Raw genomic sequence first — 25,986 nt, forward strand, 5'->3', positions numbered from 1 at the left:
GTATGGCTTTTGGTCACAAATGAGATAATTCTAAGGTGGAGACTAGGAATTTTGTGTGTAAGGCTCGTCTTTGGGAACCTACAAATAGAGTTTCAAAAAGTTTTTGAGGGAATCCCTGGGTGGCTCAGTGGTTTAGCACCTGCCTTTGGCCCAGGGCGTGATCCTGGAGTCCCGGGATCGAGTCCCACATCAGGCTCCCTGCATGGAGCCTGCTTCTCCCTCTGCCTGTGTCTCTGCCTCTCTCTCTGTGTGTCTTTCATGAATAAATAAATAAATAAAAATCTTAAAAACAAAAAAAAACCCCAAAAAAACCCAAAAAGGTTTTGAGCCTTGGTGGCATCGCTAGAAGAGAGTTTTGCTTCTTGACTCGAATAACAACAGTTATTTTGAGCTTCTATAAATAAAAATCATTGCTTGAATATAACTTGTTTAACTTGTATTCTTGATGGAGTTGAAATTCTCTGTCATGGAAGTATTTTGTATTAATATCAATCTTATTTATAGCCTTTAAGAGACCATTTTTTAAAAAGGAAAAGAACATTTTTAATCTGGAGAGGCAAATATATATAGGAACAGATTTGAACTCATTATAATTAAAAGGTGAAATGTATTTTCCTGACCCACTTACCCAGGCATTATGCGTGTGGGCTTTCTGTGGAGGCCGAAGAGTTCAGATAGGAAAATGGTACCATCCACCTGGGTCTGACAGTATATCCTGTTTCTAAAAGTAAAGAAATCCCTGGTTTTATCCAGTTTCAAGTTAACTGGTTAAGTTAAATGCTAAGCAAGATAAATGTAGTTAATTTTTGGCTCTTTAAAACCCTGCAACAGCTTTATCACAAATGTGTGTCCTCATAATTACCTGAGGGTGTTTATCTTATTTAGGCTATCTTGGTGATTTATATATAGTATCCGTGAATAAGCAGAATTAGAATTGAAAATTTTCTACAGATTCTTAGTCATTGAGGACAAATAATAAAACCTAATGTTATTGACTATGTGCCAGCTGCTGTATTTCAGTTCTTTTTATATCTTTATTTAATCTTCCTCTCAGCAATCCCTTGGAGTAGATACTATTATTATCTCCATTAATAGAAGAAAAATCCTTAAGATAGGAGATCAGTATGCCTAAAGTCAACACTGCCAGTGAATGCCAAGCTAGGATTTGACTCCAGAGCTTGCTACTGAACATTACGATGAGCACATGATGATTTTATGAACTGTGTGCATTTAAGATCATTCTTCCCTAAGTAAGTGAGGTCAACACTGGCTTATGTTCCCTAGGGTAGGAAGAATGTCATTTTTAAATATTGATTTAATATGTATTAAAGATCTTTAAAATGGAAGACAACATGTTCCAGAATATACAAAAGCTGATTGAATATGATACATACTACAGAGGTGGTTTAGGCTGTTTGTGTAACATGTAGTGGTGGCTAGTAGGCTTTTATCAGGAATACCAGTTGGCTTTTTTTTTTTTTTTTTAAGATTTAGTTATTTATTTGATTTATTTGGGGCGGGGGGGAGGCAGAGGGAGGGTATCTTTAAGCGGACTCCTCTTGGAGTGCACGGAACCTGAGGCAGGGCTTGATCCCAGGATCCCTGAGACCTTGATCTGAGCTGAAACCAAGAGTTGACTCTCAACTGACTGAGCCACCCAGACACCCCAGGAATACCAGTTTTTATGTTTTCTGCTACAGCTGTGCTGGCGTACAGTATGAGATATTCTTAATATAATTTGATAAAATTAGATACATTCCAACATATGCTTAATTTTTTTTTTTTTGGTAGGAACTCAAGGACTGGTGATTATGTTAGACTTGTTTTAAAACTAGATCCCATGGTGATTTGAAAGAGACTTATCAGGATCATAAAGAAGTATGATAAAAAAACAGATGGCTTGGTAGTGAGGCAGTTAATGGAGCAGGGAGAAATAATAAGGCATTGGAGGGATAAAATTTCAGATCATAAAAGGCAAGAGGAATGGGATTAAGGCAGAAATAGAAGTAAGTGGCTGTTCATTAATTGGGTACAGTCAAGGAGAGAGCAGAGAATCTTTAGGGAGGAGAGGTGGAGAGGAACAAGGAACACTGGCTTCATTTGCGTATTTGGTCAGTTTCGCATCAAATTTGAAAGCCAATGATTTGGTCAATTCTATTCAATTTATATTATCTGTTCTATATTTTATTTATTTATTTATTTATTTATTTATTTATTTATTTATTTATGATTTATTTATTTATGATAGACATAGAGAGAGAGGCAGAGACACAGGAGGAGGGAGAAGCAGGCTCCATGCCGGGAGCCCTATGTGGGACTGGATCCCGGGACTCCAGGATTGCGCCCTGGGCCGAAGGCAGGCGCTAAACCGCTGAGCCACCCAGGGATCCCCTCTGTTATATATTTAATCCAGGGTTAATTAATGTAGACAAAGCAAAAAGACAAAAGAAGTGCCATATTTAGCCCTTGTTCCAAGGAATTTAACATTCTGATGTACCTGGTTTTTGAAGTGGTTCCATGGCAATATTGGACAATATGTAAATGCCAAAAGGAGTGATACTGACTGGTGATTTCTGGAGCTTGGATTTGATAAACTATTCATATTTAAAAATAACTTTTTTTTTCTCAAGTAAGGACACACACACAAAAACCTTTTCATCTAATACCACTGTTTCAGAAAAGATGGAACATTTGATATGAAAGTGTATCATCTTAGATGAAGATCTTTATATTGAATAATGTAGCCTTATGGAAAATGCCACTGAATCTGTGGTACAGTGGTAATTACTCTAGGAGGTCTGTTATGCTACTAAATTATGTCAGATACTGATGTTAGTGTGGGCTGAAGTGATCTGTGAGATCTTCATGGAGGCAGGTAGACTAGAGTTTTACAATAATGAATGGATAGGATGTGAATAGACAGGAAGGAAGGGATGGTTTTCCAGGCCAGAGCAGCAAAAGAACAAAGATACTGAGATTCGAATAAACTTGTATTATTGATTGGGCTTAAGAATACTTGTCTGCTCCACCCTTGAGGATCATTGTTGGAGCTTCCACGAGTTGGCAGCCTTGTCTTCCTGCCTCAGACATCTGTAGTTGCTGGGAGCCTCCACTTGGTCTATATACCAGGCATGCCGACCCCACAGCCAGACTAGGATCTGAAGTGGTAGCACCGTGCGTGGGGCCTCTGGCTCTCCTTGGATAGTGTCAGGCTCTCATGAGCTGATCCTGGCCTGTGTTGCCTCAAAAGTGGTTTGGCCCCCTGCCTGCCCCATAGGCAACACCTAACAAATAAACACACCTAAACAGGTAGTCATCTACCACAAAGATGCCTGTGAGTGAGTGGGGCCTCTCACCTCCTACTCTCCTACTAAACAACTACTCTGGTCCCAGGGGATATCACTGAGGAGGGGAGAGGGTATCCAAAAGTGGGGACTTCTGTTGTAGAAGGGGTGTTCGAGGCCACTTAACTCAAGGAGGATCACCATATTTTCCTGCCTCAATTAGCTTAGCAGCTCTATCCATCCACTGAGAGCTGTGTCTCCTGCATAGGGTCCCATGCAGGATTGTGAAGCATGGGGTGGTGAGGAGCCATGAGTCGGTGGTGAAGAAGGAGCGCTGCAGGCATCAGGGCAAGGAGATTAGACCTGATACTTAGTACTCCAGCCCCAAGTCCAAGCCCTGCTTCTGAGCAATTCGCTAGCTATATCTAATCGGACAGCTTATGCTCCACACGGTTGCAGGTGGGAAGTTTTCTGTGTTGAAGTGCCTACTTCGTCAACTGACAAAATAATGTTTAGAAAACTTTTCAAGTTCTAACAGTTTTTTACAAACGAGTTCTGAAAGCATCTTATTTTGTTCTAAGGAAAATAGAACTGTGGAACTGGCTGGTGGGGGGGAGGAATGCTCGTCTGCTCCAATAATAGAGTTTAGATTATGGACTAGGAGGAGATAAGATTAGTGAGGTAATGCTTGGATTATGAACAGTCTTGAACATTATGCTAAGGAATTTGGACTTGATCTTTCTATCATTTAGGAACCACTGAAGGTTTATAAAGGTAAGTCATGGCTAACTGTAGTATTGTAGACTGATTAATCAGGAGGTGTTATATAGATTACTGGAAAGCAGGCCAGTGAAGGGTTTTTGTAGGAGCTCAGGTGTGCATACTATTAGGATCTGAATTTAGGGAGTTTAAAAAAAAAAGGAATATATTAGAAGTTTTGAAGAAGGAAGAGATAGGAGTTGATGTGGAGAAAGGTAAATAAGATTATGAGATTGGTAAAATGGGGTTATTTGTGATACTAATTAATGGTAGTTGGAGAAGGGGATAGAGGAGATAGCCTTTTTGCCTCAATTCTCTCTGCTAAATGTTACTCCATATCCACATACTTTTGATACCATTTACTAATTTAGTAAAGATTTTATTTTAGAGAGTGCGAGCAGAGAGAGGGAGAGAATCTCAAGCAGACTCTAAGCTGAGCTTGGAACCAGATGTGGGGCTCTATCTCATGACCCTGAGATCGTGGCCTGAGCCAAAACCAAGAATTGGGTGCTTAACTGAGCCACCCAGGCACCCCAAAACACCATTTACTTGAGATATGTTGAGAGTCTCTAAAATTGCCTTGGGATTGAAGTGGAAGTTAGAAGATTTCTTTTATTTTGGAAACACTAGTTTGGAAAAAATATACATGTAGTACATTTCAAACCATTATATATACATTGAATAAATTATTAGTTCTAGAAATTTTACCCTAATTAATATTGTTGGTTCGATGAACTATCAAGTGTGGAGGAATTTTTGGAATGCATTGGTTACTTTAGAATTTTTTCATTTAGTGGAATTTGTCCTGTATATATTAACAACACCGTGTGGTAATACGCTGGTTCACCTTGGATGGTTTGATTTATCATGATAGAGTTAAAATAGTCTTCCAGTTTTTGTCATTGCAGCATGCATGGTAGAACATATTATCTATCATTCCATTAGCGTTTACCATGTAGCAGGTACCTGATGTCTCCTAACTCTTTAATATTTAAAACTGGCTCATGATATAGGTATTGTTACTCCTACTTTAGGGAGTAGGAGTAATGGGGAGACTGAAGCTCATGGGGAGGGTTCAAGAAATGTCCCTGGGGTGGGGGTGGGGAGCAGTAGAATTAGGGTTCTCTATCACCATGATACAAAGATGTTCTTTCTCCTACTCTATCCTTGGATTAGAGGTCATAAGAATAGGAATAAAGAGAGGGGAAGAGATAATTGCTTAGGTGGTAATTCAGATCAGTAAAGTGCTACCCATGTATTAACTGGTATCTAGCCTTTTCCATCCTGTCTGTTGTGTGCAGGAGTGGGGCGGAGGGCTTCAAAGACCAAATATGATCTAGTCCTAGTTCTAGTCAGGGACAGTCACTTATCTTTTGGATGATGTCCCTCACATCTTTTTGTAGAGCTCTCAACATATCCTTCATAAAAATAAATGTCCAATTCATAAAACAAACACACTGGTGACACACAGTTCAACAAATTGCTAGTCTGGCAAATGACATCTAAGGGAATTTTAGGGACTAGCTTCTGGGAAAGTGGGATTGAAGGTCATTGTGCTTGAAGGTGTAGTTGGTGCTGGACACTAGCTGACGTTGGTAACTGTCACTTATTTTTGGGCATGTGCCTTTCTTCATTCTCATCATTCACAACTTTAAAAGTTCTTAGCTTTTCGTCACGTGTGCTGTTGATAATTTCTTCAGTGTTCTTTCAGTATTATAAACCTCAGCCCTACTGCTCTCAGCCTCATTGCTCTTGTTCCTTTACCAGCTGCTTATATTGGGTCTGGTAGTACCTGTGCACAAATGTGAGCAAAGTCCTAGGTTCTTCATTTTTTTCCTCCCAACATTTCTTCCATCTCCTAATACACAACTGGAAACAAGTTTTTTTCCTCTAATGAATGCTGTTATATTTGTATTTTTGCTGGTTGAATACTTTGTTACTCTTTGGACAGGGGAGCAGTTAATATATTTCTAGGCCTACACTGTCCCTTTTAGACCATTTTTTGCCATTTTTGCATGGCTTCTGATTTTTCGGAGCCCCTACCATTTGCTTCTCTGTTTTCATTGTGTTTGGTGACTTTCAGGATCCTCATGGATCACTTTTCTTCACCATCCCATTCCCTAGTATGCACTTTGTCTAGTACCTCACACTTACTGATTCCTGTCTGTCCTGCATCTGTAGATTGCATCCCATGCACTCTTTATTGAGTCCTTCCTTTGAGATTAGGAATACACTGAGGTCTTTTCTATCCTAAATAAATGAAATCCCTCTGCCTTTCTATCAGAGTTATTGCCCTATATTTTTCTTTTATTCAGACATCTAAAAACAGCATTCTCTATGCAGGCTTTCCTTTCATACTCCTTATTCTTTAACACCCTTCCTGTCTTGTTTCTGACTCTTAACACTTGACTGTAAATGCCCTTTCAAAAGACCTAGTGTCCATATATTCAGTCATTTTCATAGCCTTTGTCTTCCTTAATCTCTTGTCAATATTTAAACTATTGATCATCTTCTTCCTTGAACTTCTGTTCTTTGGCTTGGAGTTAAAAATATGTGTGTTTGGCCCCATTGAGCCTAGTAAGGCCATTTTACCTGGAACTTGGCTGGTTGTTGGACTCTGGTGTTCGTCTTGGGGCCTGTACTGACTAGCAGAGAAGGGGTGGAGTAGGTTGGCACTGTGCATCTCATAGTGCTCTGTACCCTGTGGACTTTTAAGTAAATAATTGATTTGACTTGCTAGTCTTCCTGTTCTCTCTCTCTTCCTCTCTCCCTAATCCTGCTATGGCTTGTTTGTAAAATTGGATTGCCCACTTCTGCTCTTGACTCTGGTTAAATACTATACTACATAAAAGCAGACTTTTTTTTAGAGCAGACTTTTGGAAAGAGTGGTATGAACTAAATCTTTGGGTAAATGCATGTAAGATTTGAAATGTTCCAGAAAATTTGGGAAAGTTTAATGAATGTTAGTTAAGTGTCCTTAACAAGAAAGTTTTCATGTCTTCTCTTTTATTTTAGTATTTTCATAGAAGGCTATTTCTGGGCGGGGGGGAAACCACATCAGATTCTATCACAGCAAAAATAATTATACTGAGAATCTCAGTATAATAGATTTTCTAAGCCCCACTTATTTTCAGGAGTATTTGCTATAATAACACGGTACTGTGACAGTTCCCTGGAGTTTGTTGTTAGGATTTTGACCTGAATTTGCCAAGACAGTTTCAGAAAGTTGCTGAGATAGATGGGAAGTAGTGGCGTGAGCAAATGTGGGTTAGGCTAATACAGATATAGTAGTAGAGCAAAGTTTTGAGATGACAAGATTTTTTGAGAAGGAAACAGTATTGAGTAATGCTATTTTTGTTGTTGTTTGCTGTGTTAAATGGTCATGGAAGCCTTGTGTCCCGAGAAATTTTTTGTCCTTAGAGATTTGAGTCATTCTCTGTTCTCAGATGTTTATCACCTTCCTGTACAGGAAATGGAATTATTCAGCCCAGAGTGGTGATAAAGAGCTTTGGACTAAGTGAGTCTGGAGGTTCTGGTTCAGTTTTAGTCATTATTTAGCTACATGAGCAAGTCACTTTATTCTTTGGGCTTCAGATTTGTCAAATGAGGTGAAGTAAATTTCTGAGACGATACTACCATTTTAATTTGAGGTGTTTGATAAAAAGCCATTCACAGTGACTCTCAGTTTACCAATTAGTCAGAAATGTGATAATTTGTATTGAGGCAGGTTTGTGACAATTTATATTAAGAGATGAGAACTTGTAGTATGTTGTTTGACATGTAAGTAACACAGTGGAGTTGTATCTTCAAAATATAGAATAGGGCACCTGGGTGGTGCAGTCTGTTTAAGCATCTGCCTTTGGCTTGGGTCATGATCCTGGGGTCCTGGGATTGAGCCCCGCATTAGGCTCCTTGCTCAGCAGGGAGTCTGCTGCTTCCTCTGCCCCTGCCCGCTGCTTGTGCTCGCTTGCCCTCTCTCTCACACTCACTTTTTCTCTCAAATTAAAAAAAAAACAAAATGGTAGAAGCTTACATCCCCAGCCGTGTTACATGGATAGTAAATTTACTAGAAAATACTATTGAACAATGGAGATGCTGAAATGTGAAATCCAATACGTATGCCTATTTCAAATGTTGTGACAGCTTTGAAGCAGATTTTTTAAGTGTGCGTTTTTATGGAGAATAGGTAAAATGGCAGAGTGAAATATTAACAATAGTAGCTAATGACATTTGGTTAGCACTTCTGTATGCCAGCTACGATCCTCAGATGATTTTATAACGCATTTAATCCTTCCTTAAATAATTCTGTGTGGCTGCTATTATCCCTGTTCTACCCTTGAGGACACTGAAACATCCTTAAGTAACTTGCCCATACTGCTATTAAGTAACATATTGTCACATGTATGACTAGGTCTGTGTGACTCCAAAGTCTGTCCCACACCACTTATCTGTTGCATGCTAACTTCAGAGTACATACAGATGAAGGTATATGGTGGTGAGGACAAAGTAGAATTAGATATTGAATGTTTAACTAGGTTATTGTGTTTGCTTCCTTAAGCTATGAGCTATAATATTCTAACATAATTTTCATTACACATTACAATTATGTTAGTTTAGTAACATCACTTACATTTGCTGACTGACGTGTCTGGAGTTTGAATTCCAGCTCTACCATGTGATTTTTGGGTAAACTTGGGAAAGGAACTCTATCTCTTTGTGCCTCAGTTTACTTGTCTGAAAAATGGGGTTAATAGTATCTGCCTCCCAGTGTAGTGAGAAATAAATGAATTGATGCAAAGGACTTAGAATAACACGAACTAAACATATAATAAATGCTGGCTATTGTAATGCTTTTAACTATTCCAAGTACCTTAAATACCATTTTCTTCAAATAGCATTCCTATGCAAGAGGTAGGGTCTAGAATCTAGTATATTTAGTCCCATTTTACAAATAGGAAATCCATGAAGCAACTTGTCTTAAAGACAGGAGAGCAAAATTACATGGAATTAAATTTAAAAGGTTAGCTAACCCCAGTTTGAAAGAGGAAAAAAAACATGGTTTGGGATGAGTGTCATATAATAGTCACCTCTCCTATATAAGTAGGACAAGCCTGTGGTGTTTGGAACGGGAAGATCATTCCCAGCTACTCATTTCTTTTTCTAGTCCCTGATTCCCTTCCTGCTGTTAGAGGGGGATGTTGCTGTGTCATTCCCGTGTCCTGTTGTAGCCATCTAGCGAGCTGAGAAACAACATTCGAAGGGTATCGGATTCTCTGGGAACTGAGAAAACAGCTTACCTTTTCTATGTGGAAAAAAAAAGGTAAACCGAGTGGGAGGCGTGATCTACCAGTAGGAGCTGTGCTGTCATGTGAGTTGTTTTATGTATTTAACTCTTGAACTGCTTCAACTGAATCCCACTCTTTAGTCGTGTGTTGGTTTCCTGCAGTTAATGTTTAGAGGCATTTTTTAGGATTTAAGTGCTTCTAGTTTTTTAGTTGTTTTTTTTTTTTTTTAAACAGCTTCATGCGGCTTGATCTAGCTCAGCTGTCAGCACTTGATTTTGCTGCAGTATATACTGCATAATCTCTGCATTGCTGTAACCAGATCTTGGTAAGACTTGCCTTTCCATTCCTGATGAAAAGATTTCTTTGCATGTCTCCCTCGGGCTAGTCTGCTTTAGCATTGGAGGCTCTTCCCTACTCTTTGGAAAAACCTAAAAAGAGTTTTTCAGAAATGACCTTGTGTTGGGTTTTTTTCTTGGCTAGGATTTCTCCAGCTAACAGCGGTTGGCTTTCCCTTAGCTCTAACACATAGGAACAATGTCTTCAGCAAATGTATATTGTACCTGCTGTACAAGAGACGAGTTACTGGAAATGCAGAATATAAAAATTGAAGCATATTGAACTAGACTGAATGATGATTAATGATAGATGAAGTGATATATCAAGGGGACGAGATCATGCAGACCTGGATTTAATTCCCAGTTCTGCCTTTTATTCCCAGTGTGACTCTGGGCAAATTTAACTTTCATGAATTTCAGTTTTCTCCTCTATAGATGAGAAGTACCAATAATACCTAGTTCTTAGGCTTGTTTTAAGGATTGATGGAGAGAATAAATTGATGACAGTGAACAGAATGCATGATACAGTACTGTGAAATGTTACTAACCTTCCTGCAGTTGATTGAGTTCCTTGCTAAAATTGGGATATTAGTACTGAGCTCAGGTTTGTTGTAAAGATGAAATGAGAGGAGATAGATAGCTGGCACATAGATGTTACATATGCAGAAAAGAACTGGAGCAACTGAAATGCTGGAGGCAGTATTTCTTTGGAAGAGACAAATTAAAATAGTACCCAAGTCATACCAACTCCTGCAGCCAGTCAGTGCTGTTTCAGCAGTCTGTGTTACTCTTGCTGTGCTGAGCTAAATATGTGCGTTTCCAATTGTATTTTGCCCATGATTCAATACTGCCCCTTTTTTTAAACACATAATCATGTTCTTCTCATTCTGAGATTAACTTAAATTTTACCATGAAGCTCCACTTCAGAAAAAGGATTTGTCCCATTTCTTTTTTTCTTTATGATTAGAGACCCAGAGAGAGGCAGAGATACAGGCAGAGGTTAGAAGCAGGCTCCCTGCGGGGAGCCTGATGTGGGACTCGATTGCAGGACCCCTGGATCACAGGATTTGTCCCATCTCTAAAAGCCATTATGTTGCTTAGCATGGACCAATACATAGTAGTTTTGCTCCCATGATCTGCCTGGAGAGAGGTGCTGTTCTGTTCTGTTCTTTCTTAAGGTCTCATGTAGATCTATGAAACTTTTCGTAATTCATTAAAAATTTGCTCCTTCTGTGCTTCTGTTCTTGTTGTAGTACATTTTCTGGAACACTTGTGTCCTTACCACATTGTTGTAATTATCTGCTTACTTTTGTTGGCTTATAATATGAATATCATAAGAACAGAGTAGTTTCTCTGTATTCTTTATAGCACATGCCTGGTTCGGTAAGTAATGAATCCAGACTTTGATGCATTGACTTTCTATTGGTATTTTTCTACCCAAAAAGGCATGAGTGAGAAGTTCACTTTGGTGTCTCTGTGTGTGTGTGTGTTTTTTAAATTTTTATTTATTTATGATAGTCACACACAGAGAGAGAGGCAGAGACACAGGCAGAGGGAGAAGGAGGCTCCATGCACTGGGAGCCCGATGTGGGATTCAATCCCGGGTCTCCAGGATCGCGCCCTGGGCCAAAGGCAGGCGCCAAACCGCTGCGCCACCCAGGGATCCCTGTGTGTGTTTTAAAATAAAACCAGCAGGGGCACCTGGAGGGCTCAGTTGGTTAAGCCACCAACTCTTGATTTCAGCTCAGATCATGATCTCAGGGTTGTAAGATTGAGCCTTGTGTGGGACTGTGTGCTCAGTGGCAGTCTGCTTGAGATTCTCTCTCCCTCTGTCCTCACCTCCCCCCCCCCACTTCCTGGCACTCTCTCTCTAAAATAAATAAATAAATCTTTAAAATAAAATGAATAAAAATATATATTGATATGATTTACATACCATAAAATTCGAATACAAGCATCACCATTATTTAATTTCAGACCTTTTTTTTTTTTTGTTTGTTTGTTTACCCCAAACAAAACCTCCATACCATTAGCAGTGATTCTCCATTCTCTTTTACCTCTAGTTCCTAGCAACCATAATCCATTTTCTGTCTCTCTCTGTGGACTTGCCTATTCTGGACATTTTGTGTAAATGGAAATCATACAATATGTAGACTGTTGTGTCTGGCTTCTTTCACTTACCACAGTGTCTTCAAGGTTCATCTGTGTTGTAGCATGTATCACTACTTCATTTTTAGGGCTGAATAGTACCCCATTGTATGAATGTACCACATTTTGCTTATTCATCGGTTGAAAGACACTTGAGTTGTTTCCACTCTGGGGCTATTATGAATAAAGATTGCTGTACAAGTTTATGTCAAGTTTTCATTGCTTTCAGATATATTTTCAGATATTCCTGGAATAGAATTGCTGGGTTATATGATAACTTTAACTTTTTGAGTAACTACCAGATTTTTTTCACAGCATCTGTCTGCATCATTTTGCATTCCTACCAGCAATGTATGTGGGTTCCAATTTCTCCACATCCTCACAACCTTTGGTATTGTCCTTTTTTTTAAATTTAATTTAATTTTTTTTTTTTGGTATTGTCCATTTTGATGATAGCCATACTAGTGGGTATGAAGTGGTATCACATGGTGGTTTTGATTTGCACTGCCCTAATGACTAATGATGATGGAGCATCTTTTTGTGTGCTTATTGGCCATTGATATATATTTCTTTGGAGAAATTCCTATGCAAATCTTTTGCATTTATTTATATATTTATTCATTCATTCATTCATTCATTCATTCATTCATTCATAGAGAGAGGCAGAGTCACAGGCAGAGGGAGAAGCAGGCTCCATGCAGGGAGCCTGACGTGGGACTCGATCCCGGGTCCCCAAGATCACACCCTAGGCTGCAGGCGGCGCTAAACCACTGCGCCACTGGGGCTGCCCTCCTTTGCCATTATTAAAATTGTTTATCTTTTTGTTGTTGAATTATAAGAGTTCTCTGTATATTTTGGATACTAGTTTCTTGTTAGATATATGATTTGCAGATATTTTCTCCAAATTTTTGGATCTTTTTTTGTCTAGAATCTGCATGATATTGTAGAACTAAAGGTCCTAAAAGAACATATGTTGATTAAAGGGATTGCCATGTTACAGGTAGCACCGAAGTTATACAGTTCTTGAGGCCTTGGGTTATAAGAAAGATAGTGAACATTCAACTGTCAACCAGGGAAATTTGGGTTTAGTCCTAGCATTGCCACAGCCAGATAGTATGACCTTGGGCATATAATGTAATTCTCAGTTTTTTCCCCCATAAAGTGAACAGTTTAGGTAGTTTTTACAGTCACCACTAAAGCTGTTTGAGTTGATAAGGTCTTTGGGGACACATGTTATAGGTTAAGATTATACTGTGTCATTTGTTCTTAATATAAAACTTGTGTGCATGCTGTTACTTTTGCTAGAAAACTTATTTTTTTTGTCTTCAATCAAGAACCCTGTCTTTCTTTAAAACTAGTCATAGTAAATTCTGACCAACTCCAGTCATATGAATAAATGTGGGTTTTTATTAAAGAACTTATAGGTAAAAGAGACCTTTATAATTCTTTTAATCTAATGTTCTCTATTACAAGTGAGGAGTTAGAGGCATAAAAAAGTTAGGGTTATTGATTTAATGTTGCATTTGCTGGATGTCTGACTCAGGCCGTTTAACTAGTTTGTGGCAGAATTGATGAAAACTGAGATTGCCTGGACTTCGAGTTCACTATTTCTAGTAAAGCACTTTGCCATGAATTATTAAATTAGAATCTGGTTAAGAAGTAGTATCAGGAATTTGCCAGTGTTTCAGCTAAGGGATACAATAACTTGCCTCCAAATTCTGATTTTTAATTATGGCATTAAATGGGATTGACATATATTTGTTACATATTTTAGGTATAAGTTGGTGGTTAGTTTTAGATTTTAAATCTTTCTCTTGTTCATGGTCTGTTTTCAGCCTTAGGGAGTTATATGCAGCTCTAAGGTCTCCAGTTGACTGACTCCCTGTGATTTATTATAACAATTCCATTCCAGCACCATTGGTGTTAGAGTCTCCTAGCCCATGGTTTCTCTGGTCACTGACTGCTGATGAAAATGATTTATATTGGCACTCTGCCTATTCCTAACCACCTTTTCCTGTTAATGTGGTTTTTCCAATTTTTCAGTGGAATATGCAACTTCAATAGAATCACAAATACAATTCTCTTGAAAATCTCAACCTAACCTCGCCCCATAAATAGGTACTAGCATGGGCTGCTAGAATTTTTTTGAGTAGGAGCATAGCGTATTCCCAAGGAGTACACAGTTGTTTATCTGTAATTTCAAAATGCAAAAGCACTTAAAAATGAAAAACATAGGGACGTCTGGGTGGCTCAGCAGTTGAGCATCTGCCTTCAGCTCACAGGATCCAGGATCGAGTCCCACATCGGGCTCCCTGTGGGAAGCCTGCTTCTCCCTCTCCCTGTGTCTCTGCCTTTTTCTCTCTGTGTCTCTTATGAATACATAAATAAATCTTAAAAAAAAAATGAAAAACATGGTATACTTCATTGCAAAATCTGAACTGAAGTGAGGCTATTTATGATGTTTATTTATCCTACTTAGTATGAGTATTCATATTTTATATATATTTAAGCTTTACCCCCAATATGGGGGCTGAAACTCATGACTCTGAGATCAAGAGTGTTATGCTCTGCTGACTGAGCCAGCCAGGCATCCCATGATTATTCATATATTTAAGTTGTGGAAATATTGATGTGTTTGCCTACAGGGTATTGTCCTAATCTCTATTATATTATCTTTCCAAAATCTAAGAAATTCTGAATTCCAAAATATATTTAGGCCAAAACAGGGACTCTTGATCTGTATTTGTTGTTGTTGTTGTTTTAAATATTTTATTTATTAATGAGACACACACATACAGAGAGGCAGAGACACAGGCAGAGGGAGAAGCAGGCTCCATGCAGGGAGTCTGCTGTGTGGGAGATCCTGGGTCTCCGGGATCATACCCTGGGCTGAAGGCGGCGCCAAACCTCTGGGCCATCAGGGCTGCCCTGTATTTCTTGTTGATAGTTTCTTTGTTACATGGATTCTTCTTGAAATAAACCCCAAGGGGTTGCCTTCCTTGGGCAGCTAATTTCCACTACTGTTCTTTGTTTTTCCAAAGAACATTGCTGTACCACCTGAATATTCATTAATATTGGGGAAGGAGTTTTCTCTTTTTAAAATAGAGTTGAGAATTTTTTATGGTTTCTTTTTTTTTTCCTCCTCAATGATTTTTTTTGAAAATTTCTAAACTTACTAAACAACTGAGTGAGTAGTATTATGAATACTCATGTACCTTTCCCTATATCAGTGGTTCTCAAGGGTTATTTACATATCTCTGGGGGTCCCCAAGACCCTTTAAGGGAATCTGCAAGGTCAGAACTATTTTCATAATAATACTAAGACGTCATTTGCCTTTTTCACTTTGGTGATACTTGTACTGACGATGTAAAAGTGATCAGTGGTGGATAAAGCTGTTAGTGCCTTAGCACAAATCAAGATAGTGGTATCAAACTGTAGTAGTAATAGTTCTGTTTGTGACATACTTGGAGTAAAACAACAAATGCCGGTTTCATTTAAGAATGTTTTTGTTGGGGGTGCCTGGGTGGCTCAGTTGGTTAAGTGTCTGCCCATTCGGCTCAGGTGTTGGGAAGCCTGCTTCTCCCTCTCCCTTTGCCATTCCACTTGATTGTGTTCTCTGGTTCTCTCTACCTCTCTGGCAAATAAATAATCTTTTTTTTTTTTTTTTTAAGAATGTTCTTGATGAAGCAGTAAAAATTATTAAATTTATTAAATTATTTTTTAGTACACATATACATCTTTTTAATATTCCATGTGTTGAAATGGGGTGAGATACCTCTGTATATCAGGGTCTAGTCTTTATTTGAAGAGTTGGTGGTTCGAGTTGCAAGCTAAACCTCTTCTTTCATTTTTCATTTCATTTCATGCATGTCATTTTTACTTTTTTTTTTTTTTTCTTTTCATTTTTACTTTAAAGAAGAGTGACAGGGAAGCCCGGGTGGCTCAGGGTTTAGCACCTCCTTCAGCCCAGGGCCTGATCCTGGAGACCCGGGATCAAGTCCCATGTCTGGCTCCCTGCATGGAGCCTGCTTCTCCCTCTCCCTCTGCCTGTGTCTCTGCCTCTCTCTCTCTCTCTCTCTCTCTCTCTCTCTCTCTCTCTCTCTGTCATGAATAAATAAATAAAATCTTAAAAAAAAAAGAATAAAGTGACAAACTGGTAACTCAGATTTGGGTATTTGGGATCCTTTTTTGGGAAATGAGTGAAATGAAATTTGTCACTTTAAAGAAAACAACTGAAAGTATCTATTGCCAATTATTTTTTTTAAAGATTTATTTATTTATGATAGACATAGAGAGGCAGAGACACAGGCAGAGGGAGAAGCAGGCTCCATGCCGGCAGCCTGACATGGGACTCAATCCCGGGACTCCAGGATCACGCCCTGGGCCAAAGGCAGGCGTGAAACCGTTGAGCCACCCAGGGATCGATCCCCCTCTATTGCCAATTATAAAATTCAGACTTTCAAGCAATGATTAGAATTTTGTATAACTTCTTTCTGTTACTATGAGCTTGTTAGCTTCCCAGTGCAGTCTTTTTTGACAGGATTGGTAGTATGTTAACACTAGTGATTTTTTGATACTGTACAATGTGTCAGCATTTAAGATCTGCATATCTGTCAACTTAGTGAGCCAGTATTTACCAAATGGTCAAAGCATGATTTTATTAAATCATACGTGGTAAAAGATCCATTTGAAGTGCAGGATAGATTTAATGTGACAGAATATGAAAAGTTCTTATGTATATGGCTTCAGATTCTCTTTCTTTCTTCTTTCTTTCTTTCTTTCTTTCTTTCTTTCTTTCTTTCTTTCTTTCTTTCTTTCTTTCTTTCTTTCTTTCTTCTTTTTTTAAGATTTTACTTATTTATTCATGAGAGACAGAGGCAGAGACACAGAGGGAGAAGTAGGCTCTTTCTGGGGAGCCTGATGTGGACCTCAGTCCTGGGACCCCCCCCGGGATCACAACCTGAGCCAAAGGCAGACACTCAACCACTGAGCCACGCAGGTGCCCAGATTCTGTGTTTCAACTAACTTGTGAAAAACTACTACTTGTCAAGTTATGGTGTAGTATCATAGAAGAATCTCTAATCATCTTAAAAGGCTATCAAGGTGATCTTTTCAGGTATATAATGTGTGAAGTTTCTGTTTTCTTTGGATATATCAAACAAAATGCCATATTGTAAGCATGATGCAGAAGCAGATATGATATTGCAACTTTAAAGGGATTTGCAGAAGTGTAAAACTAATGCCACTCTTCTCATTAAATTTTTTTGGTTTGGAAAATTACTTTTTTTTTTTTTAAGATTTTATTTATTTGTTCATGAGAGACAGAGAGAGGCAGAGGCACAGGCAGAGGGAGAAGCAGGCTCTGTGCAGGGAGCCCGATGTGGGACTCGATCCCGGGACTCTAGGATCACTCCCTGGACCAAAGGCAGGCGGCACCAAACCGCTGAGCCACCCAGGGATCCCTGGAAAATTACTTTTCATAAAAATGTTACTTTTGGTAACATATAATAAGCTTATTGTAATTTGAAAATTTTGTTTTGGGCAGCCCCGGTGGCGCAGCGGCGTAGCGCCGCCTGCAGCCCGGGGTATGATCCTGGAGACCTGGGATCGAGTCCCAGGTCGGGCTTCCGGCATGGAGCCACCTTCTCCCTTTCTCTCTCTCTCTCTCTGAATAAATAAATAAATAAATCTTTAAAAAAATTTTTGTTTTAAAATTTTCTCTAATTTCTTATATGCGAAATCTAGATTCATATAAACAAAGGCTCATTGGCGTCGTCAGTAATTTTTAGGAGTGCAAAGGAGTTCTGAGATCAAAAGGTTTGAGAACTACTGATCTAGATTCACAATTGTTAATAGTCATATTTGCTTTTTCTGTTTGTCTAATTTTTTTTCTGAAACCTTTGGAAGCAAGTTGCATACATATAACCTATAACCACTAAATTCTGCATTCAACATTGATACAACATTATGTAATGTTAGTTCATATTCAGATATCCCAGGTGTTCCATAAATCTTATCATTTCCCCTCCACTTTAGAATCCACTTCAAGAAAAAAAAAAAAAAAGAATCCACTTCAAGGATTTCTTGTTACATTTGGTCTTCATGTCCTTTTTAATCTAGAGCAGGGATTGGCAAACTTTTTTTGTGAAGGACCAGATAGTACAGATAGTAAATATTTTGACCATACTATCTCTTGACGAGAAAAGCACCCATAGACTGTATGTAAATGAATGAGCATGTCTGAACTCCAATAAAACTTTAGTTTGAAGATGTGTGATCTAAAAAATCTCCACTCTTAACTTTTGTGTGTGTATCTTAACACTTTCTCTTTTGAAGAGTCTGGGCCAGTTATAATGTCCCATAAGTTGGATTTTTCTGATTGTTTTCTCATGCTGAGATGCAGGGTAAACAGTTTTTGCTAAGAAATAGTACGTAGGCAGTGCTGTGAGGTTCCTTTTGTGTCATATTGGGAGGTACATAATGTTAGCTCCATTATTGTTGATGATAAATTTGACCTCTTCATTGAAAGGTACTTACTCCCCTTTGTAATCTATGGGGTGACTTTGGGACTTTGTGAATATCTTATTCTCCTACCAAATGGCTTTAGCTTCCACTGATGGTACTTTTCTGAATCAGTTATTACTTTGGTAGTTGTGATTATAGTTCTTAACATCTGCTTAAGTAACAACAGCAATAAAAAACAAATTGTATTTTCAGAATAGTACTTGTGAGCTTAGGGTAGAAAGCCCTATTAATATATATTGTTACTGTGGTTTAGTTTCCCGTCATAGACTATCTCTCTGGGAGGGTGAGGCTGAAGGATTGGGTCTACATGTGTTGTACTGAAGAGCTGCTTTCTAGAAGCAGGGTTCTAAAATATGGTATCATCTTCTAAACCCAAAGCTGCTGAAGAAGGATCTGGCCTTGGCTGGACTGGAAGTTGTCTTTGCCATCCCTAGTTTTTCCTCTTCCTTCTGTTAATATTTCACGTGTTTTAATGGTTCAGTTTGTGGATCCTATAGTACTTTCTTGATCGATTTTTGTCTAATTATATGTTAAAGCTTGTGCTGAAAACCAAGTAGTTACAACTTAGAAAAAAATATTTTTAAGAGGAACATTTCCCCCCCACTACCTTATGAAACATTTTGAACTTAGAGAAAAAACTAATAGTCTAATAAATACTTAGATCTTTTAGCTGGATTAAATACTTATTAACTGTTTGCTTTATTCTACTTATGTAGTATATTTGTATATGTGTATCCACTGTTTCTTAACTATTTGATAACCTGCAGAGGTGTAACCTCGTAGAATAAGGATAGTCGACAACATAACCATTATACCATTAATCACACCTGACAAAATTGTTTCTAATATATATCAGTTCATATTCAGATGTTTCCAGAGTTCTCAAGATTGTCTTTCATAGTTGTTTTTTTTGAAAATATTCTATTGAACAGTAATTAATGAGAGATTGACATATAATTGAGCAGTGAAGTGCTCTATGTTCTCTGACAGAAAAATAACTACAAGTTTGTAGGGTGCCCTGCAGGTAGCTGCAATTAGTTGCATTTCTTTGGTCAATAAAATGAGGTCATCTTATTGCAGGGGATGAGGTTCAGGGCTTCGTTAGCTTATTATGATCAACTGTTGGACCTTTCCGAATATCAATGAACATGATAAATTGAAAACATAAGAAATGAGAATGATGTCTAGCCTAGTGCCTGGCTCAGAGTAGGTATTTAATGAGTATTTGTTGACTTAATTAAAGGTGTAATTGGAAGCATGTGCCAGAGGACTATAATTGAGCATTTATTTCAGTGCATTTAGTTTCTGTTAGGTGTTTGTCAGATAAAGAAGTAGAAAAACAGTGTTCATGCTCTTTTTTTTTTTTTTTTTTTTGTATTCATGCTCTTGTGGAGAACTACAGTATTAGATGAGAGGAAATATTCTTTTATTCCTTAAACAGATCTTTATTGAATAACTTATATTCATAACATTGTACTGGTGGGAATATAAAGGAATGACAAATCTCTACTAACCTTAAGGACTTTTGCGTAATAGTTGGAGTAATGTGATATAAACACATAAAAATGAGTGTACTGTGTAAGAGAATAATAGCTCCATCATGTAGTATATGCTTATGTGAAAATGGCATTAGGTGCTCAAGAAGGGAAGAATTAATGAGTAGTGGGTATGGAAGAGTTCCACTGAAGAGGACATGGCATTGAATTGTTTGTTTGTTTGTTTCTTATTTATTTATTTATTTATTTATTTATTTATTTATTATTTATTTATTTATTTATTTATTTATGAGAGTCACACACACACAGAGAGAGAGAGAGGCAGAGACATAGGCAGAGGGAGAAGCAGGCTCCATGCAGGGAGCCCGACGTGGGATTCGATCCCAGGACTCCAGGATCGCGCCCTGGGCCAAAGGCAGGCGCCAAACCGCTGCGCCACCCAGGGATCCCTGAATTGTTCCTTGAATAGATTTGATGAAATGAAGGACATGATGGCTATTCTGGGCAGGGGAGATGTCCAGGCAAAGGGTATAAGATGAAGGAACTTGTCCTTAGGAAATAATGAGTAGATCAGTCTGTCCAGGGAAAGAGAAAGATAATGACTAGCATGCCAGGGTCTCTCGAGTGACAGACTAAGAATTTAGACTTCAGTTTGCAGTTGTAATGTAAATAAATCCTGTCTGTGCATTAGTATCTTGTATTCTGAACCAGTTGATCAAGTAATACTTATTGGTAAGACGTGCATTGTATTTTTTTAAATGATTTTATTTATTTATTCATGAGACACACACACACACACAGAGAAAGAGAGAGAGAGGCAGAGACACAGAGGGAGAAGCAGGCTCCTTGCAGGGAGCCCAATGTGGGACTTGATCCCGGGCCCCCAGGATCATGCCCTGGGCTGCAGGCGGCGCTAAACCACTGAGCTGCCCGGGCTGCCCGCGCATTGTATTCTTTAAAATTCTGACGGCCTGGATCACTTGCAGATGTGAAATTGTGATTCTGGCACAGGGTTTGTATGTAGATATAGAAACAGATGCAAAAAAACAAATGAACCAGGAGAAAAAAATTAAGTGATTCTTACTTCCTTGGGAAAGTTTGATGGGGTGGGGTTTGTGTCACCAGTGGTGCTGAGTAGTTGGGAGGATTTTATTGTTGAGAGATGGATTGGGGGAAATGTTGAAACTATAAGAAAGGCTATGCTGATGTTAAAACGTGTTGCAAGATTCCAAATCTCATTGTCATCTTTATAATTTAGATTTTGGTAAGGCAATGGTCACTTACGTTTGAGGGCTGAATAAGAGAATGTGAGCCTGATGGTGAGATTTTTATCTTGATCATTACTTAGAATCCAACCACGGGATGATTTCCTGGAGGGGGGGCGGTGCAGTTGCTTAAAACCAAGCTTCAGATTCTTGGTTTTGGCTCAGCTGGTGATCTCAGGGTTGTGAGATAGAGCTCTGCATTGGGTGTGGAGTCTGCTTGAGACTCTCCCTGTCACCCACCCCCACCTCTAAAATAAATAAATATACAACCACCTACACATACAATCCCAATAGCTCCTTAACTAATTAGCTAACTCACTCTGTCTCAACTAACTAAACCCCTTTGGCTTAAGAAGGATTTTATCATTTCTTACCAATCTCAGCCATGTCATTGTTAAATACATGTTATGACATTAACTAGGACTAATGCTATATAGTCTTTTATTTAAGATTATTGAGAATCTTTTCTGTATTCTGCTTATTTTCTCTTTAGCTTAAGGAGGGCTAAACCAGTATATAGGCTTATGCTGTGATAGTGTTTATTGGCTGTCCCTAAGAGTCATAGCTTTTATAAGCTGGAAGAAATCTTCTGGACTCTTGTTTTAATCACCCTGGTTTATAGATCTATCTGAATAAGTGCCTTAGCATGACAGGAAGGAATTTTCTGGATATAGAGGAACCCAGGCTCCCCTTCCCCCTCCCCTCTATTCATTGTGGTGAGATCATTCATGGTCCTTCTCAAGACAAAATAATATATTGTTTATATCTCACTTCTCTGCCATTGAAAGACTTAATGGTTGGAGAAATAGGACCTAAGACATACAAAGGGTAAGGAACTTTTTTTTTTTTTTTTTTTTTACTGTATTCCCTATGCTACGCTTTTTATCCCCATGATTTATTTATTTTATAACTGGAAGTTTGTTTATTTTATAATTTCACCTATTTCTCCACCTCTGTCCCCTCTGGCAACCACTATTTTATTGCCTGTATTTATGAGTCTGTTTCTCTGTTCATTTGTTTTTTAGATTCTGTATGTATATAAGTGAAATCACATGGTATTTGTCTTTGACTTATTTCACTTACATAGTTCTCTCGAGGTCACATCCTTTCTTAAGGAAAGTTTAGGACTAGTTGGGAGTTTATAGGACATTTACCTCTTAAGTGCACTCAAATGTAGTGGAACTTTTAATAACGTTGGCCTTATTATAGGTTGAGTCTTCTATCAGATTTTTATTCTGCCTTCAAGGTTCAAGTCACACTAATAATTATCTCTGTATAATGCTTTACAGTTTATGAAGTGTTTTTATAAGCATTATCACATTTAAATTTTAGGACACCACTGTTGGTTGGGGAGGCAAGAGCATTTATCACTATTTTATAGCTGAAACTTGACCTCCCATTTTATTTCATGTCTGCCTCCTAACGTACTAAACAACACTGCTTTCGTGATTTCATTTGCCTTATATCCAGATTTCCATAGTAATGAATTATGATAGGTTCCATTTTGGAATAACCTCAGTATTTTTTTAAACTGAAAAAGCTGTGTTTTCCATGACTTATTATTCAAAGGGAGTTGAATGAACATGTTTCTTTATTTTTTAAACTAAAGTTGTCCTGAAGAATTTGATCTTAGGTAGATTCCTGAGCTTGAGGTAAAATATCCTGTTTAGCTCTCATGAATTCAACAAACATTTATTAAACGTGTTCCATGTGCCAGCCTTACTGCAGGAGACAGGAGATGGAGAGCCTTAGAAATGAAAGTGTTAAAACTGAAAAAAGCAAGATTTTAAAGTCAAGTAGACTTGAATTTAGAATTCAGCCTGCTACTTGTTTATTAGTTGTAAATTATTTACAAATTCCTAATCTATAAAATGGGGATACATAATACCTATTTTGTAGGATTGTTTTGAGGATTAGGGTGATGTATATGAAGCACTTGGTATCTGCCTTTTATAAAGTCGTTATTGCCCCTAAGCAAATGAATAGGCAAATGTGTGTGGTGAGAGTTAGCTAGGTCTTGACGGAAAGGGTTTGGCTGACCTAATGCAGAAGTCTCTTGGCTGCCAACATACTATGTTCTGCTTTTGTTGAAACTTGCAGCTCTCACCCTGGTGGTTGCCAACATTGCATTTGACTTCTCACATAGTAGAAGCCAAGTCATTCCTATGGAATATAAGTCATTTGGAAACATCTGTAGGCTGGACCTTTAAACCTCTATTGCAGTTCAGTTGGGAAAAATCTCACATTACCAGGGGGAGTGAAAGTCATGTGGCAGGGAGCCTTTCTGGGCTGGCACCCAGATTCATCTTCCTGAGTGATGTAGCCATCTAAAGGATGACGCTGCTGACAGTGCATGTGGCAGGCAAAGTGAATGGGATGAAAGACCAAGAACTTCGTTTGTTTTCTGCAGTGGTGTTTTTTTCATTGATAAACATTTATCGAGCATCTACTATATGTCAGATACCTTTCTGGGTGCTAGGAGTACAGTGGTAGTGGTAGGAAAGCCTCTTTACAAGAACTTACGTTCTAGCAAGGGAGAGTGTAAATAAATGTAAAATATAACGAATTTCAGGTATGCTAAGTACTATGAAAAGAAATCAAACAGGAGAAGCAGGACTAAGTTAAGCGAAGGGGGTGCTATTTTCAGAAAGAATCACATTCACTTCAGATAGGACAGAATGGAAGACTCTGAGAAGTAACGCACAGCCCAGCATGAAGCCAGTGAGTGACCATCCAAGAAAAGGACCCCAAATCGGTTGTTTCAGTAACCCTTTAGAAGGATCTTTGGTATGAGGAGTGGATGACTTTGGAAGTTGCTTTAGGAGATGGAAGTGAGGATTTCCTTTTTAAAGTGCTTAAAATCAGCCCATATTGATTCTCAGTATGGGAGGGAGCAGGTCTGGTACTGTTGAAAATCAGCCAGGCATCTTTGGAACACATCACGGAGGTTACACCACCTGGAAAATGTACATTTTGGTGTCCAGGAGTGCTAGTAATGTCCTTTTTCCTCACAGTATTATATAAAGCATAGCCTTTGGACCTTGTGTATCAGAATACTAGTGCAAATCTTTTTTTTTTTTTTAAGATTTTATTTATTCATGAGAGACACACACACAGTGGCAGAGACACAGGTAGAGAGAGAAGCAGGCTCCATGCAGGGAGCCTGACGCGGGACTAGATCCCAGGTCTTTAGGATCAGGCCCTGGGCTGAAGGCGGCGTTAAACCGCTGAACCACCCAGGCTGCCCTACAAATGCAAATCTATGGGCGCCACAACAGATCCAATTAATGAGAATATCTGAGACTGGTGCCTGGGAATCTGCAGTTTTAACAAGTAATTCCATATCCATACTGAGGTCTGAAAATTACTGTTTGTAATCTTGTTGATAGAAATTGTCTTTATCCCAGGCTTAGTGGGTGGGCCGGCAAGTATTTGCTTATTTAAGATTCATTACTTTTCATAATTTACATCAGAGCTTGCATTTCCTTTTGCATTGATTCAGTTGTTGGCTTTAATCTCTGATATACTGTAGCTTCTGTATTAAGATGTGTTGTTGATGAGCCAGCAGAAAACCAAACTGGTCCTCTTTTGCTTACATTATTTGGTGTTTTCACCATCAGCCACACCCTTGGGAAGGAGCAGTGTCTGAAAGGAGAATGCTACATTCGTTGTGTGGACTTAGATGCTGTAGAAAAAAGCTTGCGTATGCTCAGTCGTTTTGTCTTGTTTTGTTTTCTGTTACTTGAAACTTCTAGTTACTTACTAAGATTTTTACTTTTTTTTCCATGGGTCTTTAACATGTAAAATGCTAAATCAAAGAGTAAATAGAGAATGAGAATATTGAGAAAGTATTTAATATATTTAGTGGTAGACAGTAAATACTTGGTTTGATTTCAGTGGAGAGGCTGGGAACAATCAGCTGTGGCAAATTTAAACTATCTCTAGGTGGTCCAACCAGATCCCTAAGGCGTCACAGCTAGCATTCTAGAGGGCACTCTGTTGAAGAAAGTATGCACTGTTTCCCCCATGTTGAATTTCAGTAGTACCATTGATGCTCATTGTCAGGTTGTGGGAAGGCTAGTAGCTCCAAAGCCTATCTGCCAGCACCCATCTCCAGGCTGGTGGCCCAGCTTAAGACTCTGTGCCTTCCCTCTTGGGTACGATTGTGGTTACTGTCTTTGGCAGGGCCCTCTTAGAAAGCGGTGGAGTCTTTTAGAACTTGAAAGGGCCTTCGAATGAATGAAAGTCTGTATTTCTTATTTTACTGTTAAACCAAGATTCAGAGAATTGAATCTTTCTCCAAGGCCTAGAATATGACTGGGTATTAGAATATGAAGTCTGGTAATGTAGTTTCCTTCAATAGGGTCATCCAGTTGAATCGTCTTTTTAAGATGTGCCCATTTTCCCAAGGGCTGTTACGTTTCTGCTTCAGGATTCTTGTAGTCATTACATGTAGCACTTGGTTATTTTTGACTTTGCCTTGCCAGTGATTGGGGGGCCCAGGTAAGGTGTGGATAGGAATTTATATCTTCTTTTTTTTTTTTTTTTTTTTTAAGATTTTATTTACTTATTTGACAGAGAGAGAAAGTGAACACAGCAGGGGGAGAGGGAGAAGCAGGTTCTCTGCTGAGCAGGGAGCCCAAATACTATGCGAGGCTCTATCCCAGGACCCTAAGATCCTGGGCCCTAAGATCCAAGGACCCTAAGAACTTGAACCGAAGGCAGGCACTTAACCAACTGAGCCACCCAGGTGCCCCTATTTCTTGCTTCTTAGTAAAAATTGTGTAACGTTTAAGAGAAAACCTCTTGAAATTAAGATGAATGAAGGAGCAGACACTGGACCTGAGTCACACCACAAAGCAGCAGAAAAGGAGAGTTCACAGGGTTT

At 38.6% G+C, this 25,986-nt stretch overlaps 1 protein-coding gene across 8 annotated transcripts in view; it reads left to right on the forward strand.

The window, feature by feature from the left end:
• The window catches only part of LUZP1 (leucine zipper protein 1), an 89,810-nt gene that overhangs the window by 10,414 nt on the left and 53,410 nt on the right, over nucleotides 1–25,986 (forward strand). For 3 of the 8 annotated variants that reach the window (XM_038531650.1, XM_038531651.1, XM_038531648.1), the window contains exon 2: nucleotides 9,563–9,653. The exons of 4 other annotated variants lie outside the window; for them this stretch is intronic. The gene's annotated coding sequence lies outside the window, so the exon portion shown is untranslated. Of the gene's footprint in view, nucleotides 1–9,220; nucleotides 9,364–9,562; nucleotides 9,654–25,986 lie in introns of those variants that run through there. One more of the 8 variants, XM_038531649.1, reaches the window with a different exon arrangement.

Source organism: Canis lupus, chromosome 2 (assembly GCF_011100685.1).
Source record: "Canis lupus familiaris isolate Mischka breed German Shepherd chromosome 2, alternate assembly UU_Cfam_GSD_1.0, whole genome shotgun sequence".
Classification (NCBI taxonomy): Eukaryota; Metazoa; Chordata; class Mammalia; order Carnivora; family Canidae; genus Canis; species Canis lupus.